The sequence below is a fragment of the Phocoena sinus genome, chromosome 6 (genome assembly GCF_008692025.1).
Source record: "Phocoena sinus isolate mPhoSin1 chromosome 6, mPhoSin1.pri, whole genome shotgun sequence".
NCBI lineage: Eukaryota > Metazoa > Chordata > Mammalia > Artiodactyla > Phocoenidae > Phocoena > Phocoena sinus.
The window spans coordinates 6,640,718-6,652,679 of record NC_045768.1 but is presented as its reverse complement, the minus strand read 5'-3'; the positions used below and the strand labels follow the sequence as shown (position 1 = coordinate 6,652,679).

General features: G+C 56.9%; 1 long non-coding RNA gene across 2 annotated transcripts; it reads left to right on the top strand.

The window, feature by feature from the left end:
- The first annotated feature begins 308 nt into the window (after positions 1 to 308).
- LOC116756025 lies at positions 309 to 11,706 on the top strand. 2 transcript variants are annotated; one of them, XR_004350511.1, is made up of 5 exons: positions 309 to 1,484; positions 1,891 to 2,072; positions 2,606 to 2,811; positions 10,159 to 10,332; positions 11,571 to 11,706. It is a non-coding gene; the product is annotated as an uncharacterized LOC116756025 (long non-coding RNA). The 2 variants fall into 2 exon arrangements; XR_004350510.1 differs by having other exon boundaries at positions 10,159 to 11,430.
- The last annotated feature ends 256 nt before the right edge of the window (positions 11,707 to 11,962 follow it).

Sequence of the window (11,962 nt, the reverse complement as noted above, 5' to 3'; positions counted from 1 at the left end):
GCGCTGTTCCCGGGAGCTCACTGAAGCCTCAGCTGCCTGGGAGGGAAGGGATCGGTTTGCCCATTTAAGGGGTGGGGGACCTGAGCCCAGTGAGATTCATCACTGCGTGGTGTCTGATTCCCCCCCCCCGCCCCCCGCCCCCCGCCCCATTCCTTTGCTCAAGGCCTGAGACTCTCCCTTCACCCCTCTCCCGGGGTTGTGACTTTGGGTCTGCTGACAGCCCTGGGGTCTGAGGGCCAAGCACACTGTAGGGGCACCTTAGCCACTGGCTGAATTTGACTGGGGTGCTTTTCCAGGGACCCCGGAGCGCAGGGAGCAGACCCGTGCATCTGACCTCACAGTGTCAGACGCCTGCAGCCCCAGGGCCGGGCAGGGGTGGGAGGTGTCTGGAATTACTGGTTTACCAAGACTGGTTGTAGGGAGAAGTTTCCAGACCCCTTGAGGTCTCCAGGGGGACTCAGTGTAGGAGGAGGACACTCTTAGATGCTAACAGAGACCCCAGGGCCAAGCAGGCCTTCCCCTGGACTGCAGATCGCAGTCGAGCCGTGGTTAACTTCTGTGTATAGAAGTTTCCTTTAGGGGGCCCTAGTGTTTCCCCGACGCCAGCCACCCCTGGGCGCCTTCCAGCCCTGCCCGCTCCCAGCCAGTTAGTGACCTGCACCTACTGGGTTCCAGAGTTTGGCCTCAGCTTCCAGCTGTGTAGCCTGGGGCAGCCGCCTTCACCACTCGGATCCTCTCGCTCACCTGTGAGATGGGTTAGTAACAGTGCCAGCCTCGCCTGGGCTCTGGAAGATTCCGTTAGGCCAGTCTTGACTTAGCACAGGATCTGGCACGCAGTAAGCGCTCAATACACAGTCACTGTTGTTGGAGCTGGTTGTTTATTACTGTTATTTCTGAAGGACTCACCAAGGCCTAGCGAAGCCCCCCTCCCTGTCCTCTTAAGCAGAGCCGTGAGAACGCTGAGCCTCGCAGCAGCCTGGCTTCTCTTCCCCGTTCCCCATGAGCCGTGTCGAAATCCTCCCAGAGAAGCTGCTGGGCAGAAATTTCCAGTCTCCCTGGCAAAGCCGGGAAGAGTTTGGGGTGCGGCTCAGACGCAGTTGGGCAGGCTCTGCGGGGCCAGGGCTGGGGAAGGGCCCCCAGATGATCTTCGAGACCTGGGAAGCAACCCTGACCCCGGGCTGCGCCTGGCCCCCAGCTCCAGCCCCAGTGCTGTTACAGCCCAGGCAAGAGCCCACTGTCCTGCTGGTCCTGAGGGCTGGGGGAGGAAGAATGCTGGCCATACCCCTCCTTTGGCAAGCCCCTGTACCGCAGGAGTCTGAGTGAGTGCCCCTGGAAGATGGGATAACGGGGTCACTGTGAGCATCCCACAAGTGGGGGCTCTTTGCTTTATTGACTGTCCCAATTGTAGGGGCCACCGGGCCTCCAAGAGGCCCACTTTGCTGATTCCTTGACCACCAGGAGGACCAGAGGCTCTGATCAGGATGGTGGGTCTCACTGGGGCTGTGGGGAAGTGGCCGGGGGAACCCACCAGGGACCTGGCAGACAGACTGATCCTTGCTTTGCTCACAGGGCTGTGTGACCTGGGGTCACAATTCAGCCTCTCTGGACCCTGTTCTATCTGCAAAACAGACAGTGGCCTGTGAGCCTCACTCATCAGTGGGAAGTTGGGTGCACTGCAGTAGGAAGAGATGGGAGTTGAGTCCCTGTGCTGCCCACAACTGGACAGGTGGCCTTGGGCAAGTCTGAATGAGACTGAATAAGACTGAATAACTCGAATGAGTAGAACATGTCAGCGGCACTCTGCTTCAGGTTGATGTTGGGTGTTTTACATACATTGTCATCTCACTGTTACTCTTGGAGGGAGGTTTTATTATTGACTTTATTTTCCAGATGAAGTAACTGAGGCTCAGAGAGGTCAATTCACTTTCTCAAGGACACACAGCTAGGAAATGAGAGAGTCAGGATTCAAACCCTGATCTGCTGGCTTGGAGCCTGAATCCCTAAAGAAAAAGCAAGTTGAATGTTTTCAAAAATAAAACATTTGAAGCACCTACTATGTGTAAGACGTCGAGGTAGGTGGCAACAAAATTAAGAATGGGGTGGCCGGAGAGCCTTCCGAGAAACTCATAGTTGAGTGAGAACACACGACTCCAATAACACCCTTGTGAAAGTTAAATGCGAAAAGCACCACCATAAAAGAACCTCCGGGGCTGCAGGGCACCAGGAGAGAGGTCGGGGGCAGGTAGGGCAGGAGCTGGGGGAGGAGGCCCAGAAACAGGGAAGCCTGGTTTGCAGCAATGAAGAGGAATTTTGGTGGAGGCTCTTTGCAAGGGCAAAGGCATGGCAGCCTGAGAGGAGGTAACACACTTGGGGTGGTGTTGCCAGAAGCCTTAGAAAAGCTACCTTTGCTGTATAAAGGTAGGGAGCCACCGAAGGTCTTTGAGCAGAGGTGGGTATGATCCTGCGGGAGTTGGAGAAAGACAGTTCTGTAGGCAGAGAAATGTCCTGGAAACATACATGCAAAAAAACTAGAAGGACGGGCGAGGATGTACTGCGTGAACTTTTGCAGCACTTCCTTAAAAAAATTTTTCTTTTGCCTGTACAGGTATGTCTATTCCAAAAAGAAAGAAAGAAAGAAATTTGCAAAGGAAAGAGCCAGGAGACAGAGACATAGGAGATTGCAGCGGACTGAGCCAGGATGGGTGGGTCCAGGCCACCTCTGACTGATGGCTTAGCCACCCCAGTGGACTGATGGCTTTCTGGCGATTTGAGTGATGGGCGATCTGGCAGCACCTTCTCAGAGATCTACAGGTGAGGCCAGGGGCTGTGGGGCTTGGAGACCCTCCTGTTGCCTAGAGCCTGAGCCTCCCCTGACTGATGGCTTCAGCCTGTCCCTACTCGCCCCAGAAGACTGTCCTTAGCAAACTCATCCCCACTGTGGGACACAGGCTGAGCCTTAAATCCCATTCTGGGCTATATGGGGACAGTTATCCCAGGGGCCTCCCTCTGTCCTTGAGGACAGACTGTCCCATGTAGGAGCACCAGGCACTGTGCTAGGTGCTTTATGGACAGTGTCTCTTAATCTGAATACAATCCAGCCAAAAAAAAAAAAAAAAAAAAAAAAAAATATATATATATATATATATATGTTGCTCTCCCCATTGGACAGATGGGGAAATGGGGCTCAGAGTCTTGCCCAAGCTTCACAGTGGTGGGGGTAGTGTGAGTCTCACCCAGGGTGGGCTCACCCGGAAGTCCCGACCACTAGGCTGTACTGCCTCCAGCTCTTTAGGAGAAAATCTATCCCTCTGGTCTCCCCAGATCTCATGCCTTTGGCCTGCTCTGGTTCCCGGAAGAGGGGCCGCAGCCATCCCTCTGAGCCATTCCCACTGCCTGGGATGCCTCTCCTCCCTTCTCCCCACCATTCACAGGGCGAACACCTACTTGACCTGTGGAGCCCAGTGAAACCACGACTTCCTCTCCAGAGAGCCCCAGACTGTCCCTCCTGTCCCCTTATCTATGTTCCCATAGAGTTCCCAGGAGGGGAGGAGAAAACTCAGGGGATATGGCTGGGAGATGAGTTCCAGCCCAGCCCCGTGTGGGCGGAGAGGAGGAAACAGCTGGTTCTGGGTGCTCAGAAGGGCAGGACTGGGGCAGGGTAGACGTGAGAGGGAGGAAGGCCTTGCCTCACCCAGGGAAAGACGGATTGGCCAGCCCCTGGGGTTAGTTGAAGGAGAAGGACACATTCCAGAAGGAGAGGGAAGCAAAGATCCAGGCTGCCTAGCCTGGTCTGCTCCGCTCTGCATTAGCCCCAAGACGGCGGCCCTTTTCTGCTTGGCCCACCCACTGTGTGTGCACGCAGACCTCTGTGGCTAGGCCGGGGGTGGGAAACTGTCTTCTGTGCACAGGTGCCCTAGACCCCCACCCCGAGTGAGCCTGAGCACAGAAAATCCCCTCTTAGAGCCCAGAGACCTCCACCCCAGGGTGGAGATGACCAGCATTGGGAACAGAGTGGCATGGGTTCCTCCTAAACTCAGAGAATCCCCAGTGTCGAGAACAGTAACTGGCACACAGTAGGCACTTAAGCATCAGTTGGATGAACAAATGAATGAATGAGTGATTGCCTGACCCCAGGCCCAAGGAGGAGGGCCAGGAGCCTTGAAGTCTGTGGCCTGCTCCCTTGTGAAGCAAGAGCTCCTGTGTCCTGTTGAGCCCCTGATGTGCCTGGGCTGGGGGCCGGGGCGGGGAGCACATGCAGGCTTCAAAGGAGGGGGGGGGCAAGTTGGGGCACTGGGAGTGCCACGGTGAAGCAGCCACGCTTCTGGTGAAACCCCCTCTGATGCCTGGGCCCTTGCAGCACCGGCGGTCCTGAAGAACTTTCAGGTACCCCCGGATCATCCCAGAGGGGACCCCCACAAACAGTTCCGCAGGGGGCAGCATGGCATGGTTGTTAAAGCCAGGGGCTGTGGACTTGGACATCTCTGGGCTCTAGCTTCACCCTTCGCCTGCTAGACCGCTGCCTCAGTGTCCTTGTCTGCAAAGGGGCCTGATGGAGCCCCTGCGGCACGGGTTTGCTAGGAAGAGCACATGAGAGGCGCCAGCTCCAGCACCTTCTGTCTGCCATTGTTGTAAACAACGGTACAGGAGAGCAGGGAGCAGAAAGCACCCAACACCCAGGCCCTGGGTTCTGGGCCCTCCATGCCACTCACTAACCTAGGGTGACTTTGGACAAGGCCCAGCCTCTCCCCAGGCCTCAGTTTCCCCATTGTACAGTCAGACCCTGTGACCCTTCCCCCAGCCCCAGGCCAGACTGTGCGCACAGCTGCCTCCCCCAGACTTACACACAGCCCTTGGGATTGCCCAGAGAAACACAGGTGCGCTCACACACACACACACACACACACACAGGCCTTCACACAGGCTTACACGCAGGCCCACGCTCCCTCGGGCACGCACGTTCACACAAGTGGACACACAACCACACTCATACACGTTTACACTTAGACCTCGCAGGCACATCCCACCCTCTCACTCCGCCCCCCACGCCACGTTCAGGTCCTCCCCACCCGGCCCTTACCCTTGCCCACGGCCTCCACAACGGCTCACACTCATGGTCGCTCACACACACCCCAAATCGGCCGTGCACCAACTGTTGGCGCGGGCGGGGGTGGGAGCGGGAGGGAAAAAAGCCCACGACTCAGCCGGGGAAGAGGGGTGCGGGGGTGCGCGGGCGAGGGAAATGACACCCCGCGGTCCCCCTCGAGTCTCGGCTCATGAATATTAATGCGGCGGTAATTAAAATGCAGGGACGCAGCAGGATGGATGCGGCTGCCTCCGGAGCGCTGGGGAGCGCGGCGTCTTAGCAGGCGGGTGGAACCCGCTCCTCGCCGGCAAGCGCGGAATCGGGCTCCAGGGCCTGGATCCCGGGCCGGGGGCTGGGAGCGGGGTGCCGGGGGTGAGGGGGGTCGGTATTTTTCGGCGCGGCGGAGCGTGACGACCCCGCGCTCCTCCCGCCCGCGCCCTCCCGCGCCCTGCCCTAGGCCGGGCCGCCCGCCAGGCCGCCGTTTTCCGGAGCCGGCCCCCTCCCGCCCTCGCGGCCCGGTGATGTCATCTGCACGAAACTTTCCGCTTCCCGGCCGTCTCGGGGCCCTGAGTCATCACCGCCCCCGGTCCGGCCCGCGCCGTCTGTCTGTGCAGAGGTAGGCCCCGCTGGCCCCGGCCTGACGTCAGGCTGGCCGGGCCTGGAACCGCGTGGGGCCCCTGAGCCCCGCGCTGCGGGCCGCTAGGGGCGGGGACAGCACTCCTGGAGGCTTTGGAGTAGGCCGCCTTGAAGGGCACACACTGGGGTTCCAGGTTCAAATCCGAAGTCTCATTATGCGGGTTGCTTGACCTTGGGCAAGTCCTTTAGGCTCTCTGGACGTCGGTCTCATCTGCTACTTAGCAGGTGCTCAACAAATCTTCCCAGACCCAGTGAGGGAATTGCACAGCTGGGTGACCCCAGGCCCAGAAGTGGAAGGAGACTCACCCAAGGTCACACGGCACGTGGGCAACAGAGCTGAGATTCCGGGCCCAAGCCCTTTTTGCCTTGCCGCAGGCTCTTAGCCACCTGCAGTTGAGGGCCGTTTCGGCATATGCTGGGAAAACCGGCTGCATACATACAAGGTGGGGGAAGGGGGTGCATTCAGGAGCAGGTCCGCCTGGGTTTGAGTCCTGGCCAGTTTTCTCATTTCTAAATCACGACTGATAATCTAGCAAGAAATAAGAAAAGGCTAAAATATATAAGAAAAGACCATGCAGTGTGAAGGCTCTGGGGCAGCTGTTAGCGCGTGATCCGGATTATGAACCTACCGCAGTCAGGTGAGAGGGCCATTTTGGAGTCGGGTCACCTGGGTTGAAATCGTGGCTCTCGTCGCCCACCCCATGCCCTCCTCTGTGCCCTCAGGCCAGGTACTAACGGCTGAGCCCTGTGCCAGGGCTGCCATCTTCCGCATCTCCGGCCTCCTGGGGTGCTGGGAAAGCTTGTTAGCAAATGCCCACCCCACCCTTCACCAGAGACACACACAGACTGCACTGAAAACGTGGACAGTTCTTAGGCTCTTTCTTGGGTCTTTGACATATAATCTCGGGACCCAATTTATAGACGGGAAACTAAGAACCTTCTAGCTACTGCTCTCAGCGGCTGAGCCGGGATTAGGCTCAGGTCCGGGATCCCAGACCACACAGCTTCCCAGATGCGCGTGGCCGGGGCTCTGGCTGTTCCGCAAACGCTGCCCCACCTCCACCCAGCATCTGCCCCTGGCCCAGGCCCGCCCCTCCCGCCTGGTCAGTGTGGCTGAACCCTCTCTGCGCACCCCCTCCCCCCCAACTCCCACCCGCACTCCTGCCCGGCACACCCTCAAGCTATCAGAGAAAGAGACCCGGCCTACCCGTCCCCCAGCCTCACTGGAACTCTTTCAAGTACTCCAGTGCTCTGGGTGCCCTCTTTTTGCCTAGAGGTCTTTGCATGTGCTGTTCCCTCCCTCTGCCCGGAACACCTCCTCTGCTCCCCCGTTTTCCTGGTTAATACCTCTGCCATCTCTCCTTAGCTCTTCCCCTGGGGAGTGTCCCAGTTACCACCACCCCACAACACACACACCAGCACACAGGCACAGACACACCCCAAGGCACACACACACGCTTGCGTGTGTACACACTCCATATGCCATAGGCCGCAGACACACATCCCATCCATATCACACAGACCATTCAATGTGCACACCTTACATACCCTGGCCACACAACAGACGCACACACATTCACACACAGACCTTTCAACAGTGGTGCCCCTCCTCTGGGCTCCTATAGACTCTATCGAATCTTGCTTCCCCGCCATGGCATTTACCCTCCGCACTCCGGTGAGGGCAGGGACCCATCCTCCTCTCCTCCATTCCAGCACAGGGCCTTGCACCAACTCTGGCTCAGTTAGTGCCTGGACCCGTGACCCCCTCCCATGGCCAACATTGTCCCAGTCCCACCTCCATCAAGGTCCTCTCAAGTGAGTACCTGCCCCCATTTGTGCCAGGAGCTGTCCTCACTCCCAGTAGAGTCACTCCAGGCCTGGCCCTCTCACCTTCAGGTCACACACACCTACCTGGGCTTTGGTCAGCCGCACTCCCACCCAGACCACAGCTACTGGAGATGAAGGACAGTGTCTTAGATGCTCCCCACCCCCACCCCCTCTCACCCCCACCACCCCTCCAGTGCCTCAGAAATATTTGGTGACTTGAACAGCACCAGAGCCTTGAGGTCATTTCTCTCCAGAGTCTCAACTTTCTCATCTGTAAAATGGGGTCACACTGAAAGTGCTTTGCAGAAACTCAGAAGTGTCAGAGTGGATGTTATTTCAGGGCTACCGGGTTGAGCTGTGGTAGGTGCAACTCATCCCCTGTGTGAGCCCTTCCCCAACTGAGTGTCCTGGTCATGCCCTTCCCTTCCGGCAAACTGGGTCCCTGGGACACTTTGTGCCAAGTCCTGGGGGTGGGGTGTTTGCTTGGGGTTCCTGACAAGTAGCTTGTAGAGCTACTTGTAGAGAAGGAGGGTGGACCTCTCCTGGAGAGTGACCAGAGTCAGGAGAATAAGGAGGGGAGAAAGGCAGACGCGGGGAAGGAACTGAGTTACCCGCTTTCTTCAAGGAGATGGGGAAGATGAGCATAGAACCTCACAGCATCCACCCTCGTCCCCACTGCCCTTTGGGTGTCAGGGCCCCTCCCTTGGCCCAGCAGGAGCCCAGCAGCTCACCTGAGCTCAGGTTCAGGGTGGCATGCACCACCCCATAGGCAGAGATGGAGAAACAGAGGCCAGAGCGGGGGGACAGAAAGGGCACACGGAAATGGGGGGGGGGTGCGGACTGGCCACGCGCTGCTCTTGGAGTCACTTGTATTTTCATTCACCGGGGTTCACTGGCACCTCCGTGTGCCCTGCATGGAATTATGTCCTGGGTGCATGGTGAGGAACGAATCAGCTGCTGCCCTCATGGAGCTTAGAGTCTAAGGGGTGAATACATGAAGGCAGCATGAGAAAAGCAGGAAAGGAGGGATGCTGGGATGGTGAAGAAGGGGCACTCATGCTCATTTACAAACACTCCCTTACATCGGGAATTCCCTGGTGGTCCAGTGGTTAGGACTTGGCACTTTCACTTCCGTGGCCCGGGTTCAGTCCCTGGTCGGGGAACAAAGATCCCGCAAGCCATGTGGTGCGGCCAAAAACAAAACCAAAAATCCACTCCCTTAGGCAGACCTACATTTGTGTCCCGGAGTTTCTTCCAGAACTTTTCTTATCACTTCACTCATACTCATTCTGTCTATGAACATGTTTGGTTTTTGTTGTTTTTTTGGCCGCACCGCGCAGCAGGTGCGATCTTAGTTCCCCGACCACGGATCGAACCTGAGCCCCTTGCACTGGAAGCGTGAAGTCTTAACCACTGGACCACCAGGGAAGTCCCTACGAATGTGTTTTGAACACCTTTGCCTGAAGCAGGGGGCAGAGTGATTAAGAGCAAAATCCAGACTCCTCCTCCTGGCTGTGTGACTTTGGGCAAGTCACTGTCCCTCTCTGAGTCTTCATGTAGTGTCCTCCTCTGGAAAATGGGTACATATCCCACAGGGCTGTTGTGATGAGTCCCCGAGATGTGGTGGAGTGTCCCCTCTGGCATGGGGACCCAAGCTTGAGTCTATTCCAAGTGCCCCCTGGGCATGACTGCCGTGCTCAGGCCCCCTGGACCACTAGCCCTGTCTCTGCCTGAATCCCAGTACCTGGCAGCTCAGCTCTTGGAGGGTATGTGCAGTTCCTGGGAGGGGGAGGCCCAGCACCAGCTGGCCATGATGACAAGACAGTTTGGTTACCCAGCCGAGTACTCTGGGCTCCTGCCTGTCCGAGGTGGAACGTTTCAAATAGAGATGAGTTCTAGAACCACAGGGTCAAGTTGGTGAGGGGAGCCATGGGCCCTGCCTCCTGCCTCTGGGGCTCACTGATTAAAAAAGGAAAATTGACCACAGCTTCTAAGTACTGACCACCCCCACCTGCCTTGCCTAACTCACACCCAACTGTTCTCCATCCATTCAACACCTTGGGCATCACCCATAGGACCCCCACAGAGAGCCTTGGCCTGAGACCTGGGGACGGGGCCTGAGAGCAGGTACTCACCAAAGGGCAGATCATCAGGGGAACTCGCCAGGAAGCGTCATGACACCCCAGGGTGTCAGCCTGGAAGAGAGCTCAGGGATCACCACTTTGGCAACCCTATGTTGCACAGACAGAAAATCTTCAGCTCAGAGAGGTAGAGACAGTGGTCCAGAGACCCACAGCAAGGTACTGGCCCAGCTGGGACTAGACGGGAAGAGGGAGGTGGTTGAGCTTTGGAACTCAACTGCCCAGGTTCAAATCTGGGCCTGTTGCTTGCCAGCTGTGAGCCTAAGTCTCTGAACCCTCTGTGCCTCAGTGTTCTCATTCTGTAGAATGGGAAGAATAATAGTTCCTATTTCAGAAACGGTTGTGAGAAATAAGCATACACTATGAATAAAAGCAGGGCTTGGTATACGGTGTGCAATGGATACTGTCATTCTCAGGTTCCTGATTTCTATTTTTTTTTTTTTTTTTTTGGCTGCACCTCGCGATTTGCAGGAGCTCCCATCAGTCCGATTTCTAGCCCAGTGCAGACCCATCTGTCCAATGAACTTGCAGTGTCACCTACTCTGGGCCAGTCACTCTGCCAGCACTGAAGATGGAGCAGTGAACAAGACAGACCAAGTCTGCCCTCCTGGCGCCTACAGCCCAGATGCGAAACACCTGAAATGGGTAACTCCAGAGAGAATCAGCTCATTACGGTGTCACTTCTGCTGATCCGGGGATTCAGGCAGGGCCCCGTGGGGAGGGGACTCTTAAGCTGATATTGGCAAAATGAAGAGCAGAAAGCATGGTTCTAGGTGAGGGGAATGACATGCCTGAAGACCCTGGGGCAGAAAGGACATAAAACTGTCCAGACTGGAGAGAAGGTCCAAGTGGCTGGATCTTAGAACCAAAGGTGATGGGAGGGGAGGAGAAGCTGAGAGGAGCCAGATATCCGGAGCCTGGGAATGCTACTTTGAAAGCCTGGAGAGCCAGAGAGGGAAGGAAGTGATCGATCATGCTTGCATATTAGAAAGATCTGTCTGGGGGACATAAAGGGCAGACTGGGCAGGGAGGTGAGCAGAGCGTAGGAGCTGGGGGCCCAGCCTGGATTGGGACAGGGGCAGTGGGCAAAGGGTGAAGGGAGCTGACTTCTTGAAGTGGGAAGCTCCTTAGGTCTTGGTAAGTATTGGGCTTGGAGGTTGGGGAGAAGCAGTCGGCGATGGCACCTGGGAACTGGGCAGGGTCAGGTGCATGGCTGGAAGTGATGGTCAGGGGCAAGTTCCAAAAAGAGGAACTTGCCCTGCATCCAGCTTGGGCCACCCCAGTCTGCAGCAGTGCCCGGGGGACCACAGCGCAGTCCTCAGACCCCAGTCCCAGTCTAGACAGAGGCACTCTGGCCCTTTTCTGGTTGTGCCTTTCCTCATGGGGCAAGGAATCTGTGATCTGGGCACCTGAGACCATGGAATTCCCTGCTCAATGCCCCCCAGCCCACTTCCTGGGTCCATCCTCCTGGGGGTGGTCTGAGCTGCCTGTTTGAGTACCCCTAATCCCTAGGGGTGGCCAAGAGGTGGCTGTTTGCAATGGGTGTGGGCAGAGTTTACTCATGCAGGCTGGCGTGTCAGCACCCAAGCTCGTAAAGCCCCTCATGGAAAAGAGCAAAACCTGCGCAGAAAGAAAAGAGGGGCTGAGTGGAAACCGGAGGCCAGGGCTGCCTCTCCTCATGCTGCCACTTCCAGCATGGACCCTAGGAGCCTGAGACTTCTAAATACAAACCCAGCCTTCCAGGTGTGTTTGTCCTTAGGGAGGTGTATTTGTCAAGGAAGGAGGACAGAACGTATTTTATTTAGTAGTTCGGTAGCGTGATTTATAACTTGTAAATACTTAGACACAAGGTATGTGGCCTTTGCTTGTGCCCTGCCCTCCAGTGTTGCCCAGAGAGGAGCAGCCGCCTGGGTTCCTCATCGGCGTCGGCTGGCTGACCCTGGACCTGGAGGTCGGCCGCAGGGGATGCTTCAGGCTTCTTCAGAGCTTCCAGACCCAACTTCATGTGCCCCCACTGCACATCCATCCTTTTTCTTTAAAAAAAATTTATTTATTTATATTTGGTTGCATTGGGTCTCTGTTGCGGTGCGTGGGCCTCTCATTGCGGTGGCTTCTCTTGTTGTGGAGCACGGGCTCTAGGTGAGTGGGCTTCAGTAGTTGTGGCACGTGGACTCAGTAGTTGTGGCTCGTGGGCTCTAGAGCGCAGGCTCAGTAGGTGCGGCACACGGGCTTAGCTGCTCCGCAGCATGTGGGATCTTCCCAGACCAGGGCTTGT